This window comes from Aplysia californica, unplaced genomic scaffold (genome assembly GCF_000002075.1).
Source record: "Aplysia californica isolate F4 #8 unplaced genomic scaffold, AplCal3.0 scaffold01156, whole genome shotgun sequence".
Taxonomy (NCBI): domain Eukaryota; kingdom Metazoa; phylum Mollusca; class Gastropoda; order Aplysiida; family Aplysiidae; genus Aplysia; species Aplysia californica.
This window is the reverse complement of record NW_004798426.1, coordinates 75,042-76,464: the sequence shown is the minus strand read 5'-3', so window position 1 is coordinate 76,464 and position 1,423 is coordinate 75,042. Positions and strand designations below refer to the sequence as shown.

Below are 1,423 nucleotides of genomic sequence, written 5' to 3'. Positions count from 1 at the left end.
AGATAGATAGATAGATAGATAGATAGATAGATAGATAGATAGATAGATAGATAGACAGATAGATATTGTAACTGGGAAACCACACATACAAACATTGTATTTATCACTGAAATGGGCTGAACATGACTGGTCTGATATTATATTTGAGAGTGTTAGAAATCGAAAACCTTTGGCGTGTGGAAACTGGTTTAAGCAAGTTGCACTTAGCTTTTAACCGAGCAGTGAACTACAGTGCACTGTTGTCTATAAAAGTTGTAAAGGCTACAGCAGAAAGTGAGACATCAGCCTAGGACATAGTGTGAACAATTCTGACAGCTGGTTGTATTTTCCTGCTGTGAACACGTGAATAAAGGAGTTGTTCACACACGCCGGTGAACTGCTTCAACCTTCGGGAAATCTGTTATCGATACGACGGAAAGATAATCGAGGATAATGATACTCTATTCGCCGGCGATACTGATTAGCTTTGAATTACATCCTATTGAAGGTGGTAACGGCGCGGAAAAGTTTTTTTCAAAAAGCAAAACAAAACAATAAAAAACCAAATATATTTTAGGAAAAAAATTTGATAAGACACAAAAAGTACTTACTGAATATTATTGTACAGGAAAAAAATGCGAAGAAAGTTCTAATGCGAGATAACGTTGGTCTTACTGTCATGGGTAACCCTGGTTTTTAGTAATAAAATTGACGGTAAGCGTTTTTCTTTTTTTTTCTTTCCAGATAAGTTAAGAAAAGTAGGAAGCAAAAGCACTGGGATAAAATCACAGCGTTGGAACAACATAGAAGCCTCACACACTAGATGGCTGTAGTGGTAGATATGGATGACTTCCGTCTTTCTTAGCGACCCTAAATTTCACCTGTTGTTGTTGTTGTTGTAGCAAGAAATAACACTGGGAACCGAATGAAGTGGATTCTCTAAGTATATAAGACGAAGAAAAAAAGTAGCTTCAAACTTCTTCTTCGTCGTCTTCTTGTTGTTGTAGCGAGGGAAATATATCCAAGCCGTTGGTGGTGACGCTTGTGGTGGTGGTGGTGGTGGTGACGCTGGTGATGGTGATGGTGATGGTGGCGGTGGTGGTGGTGAGCTCTTCTGTTGTTTCCAGAGCAAAGTTCCTTCTTTGCCTGTCGCCGTGTCGCAGAGCTGCTCCCTGTTTTCTTCGCCGTCGTGAGCCGTGAGTCGTCAACCCTGCCATTCACAGGGGCTTGATCTCTCAGGCTTTTCCTGTCTCCGCGCTCACTCACAGCGGAGGGGAGGGGGATCGATGCTCGTTTAATATTCATGACCTCTGAGCATACAGGCGTGTGTGGCAACAATGGAAAAGGGCGGGGGGTGAGGCGAGAAGAGAGGTTAGGAGTGTGAGCGCTTATCGATCTCCCTGCCTGCTTGGCTCGGTGCTGCTTGTGGCTGTACTTGGGTGGG

The 1,423-nt window shown here is 43.0% G+C and overlaps 1 protein-coding gene across 10 annotated transcripts in view; it reads right to left on the bottom strand.

The window, feature by feature from the left end:
* The window catches only part of LOC101864271 (LIM/homeobox protein Lhx3), a 69,798-nt gene that overhangs the window by 64,426 nt on the left and 3,949 nt on the right, over positions 1 to 1,423 (bottom strand). For 3 of the 10 annotated variants that reach the window (XM_035973348.1, XM_035973351.1, XM_035973349.1), the window contains exon 1: positions 796 to 1,253. The exons of 2 other annotated variants lie outside the window; for them this stretch is intronic. The gene's annotated coding sequence lies outside the window, so the exon portion shown is untranslated. Of the gene's footprint in view, positions 1 to 590; positions 1,254 to 1,423 lie in introns of those variants that run through there. 5 more of the 10 variants (XM_013090152.2, XM_013090153.2, XM_005111967.3 and 2 more) reach the window with 4 other exon arrangements.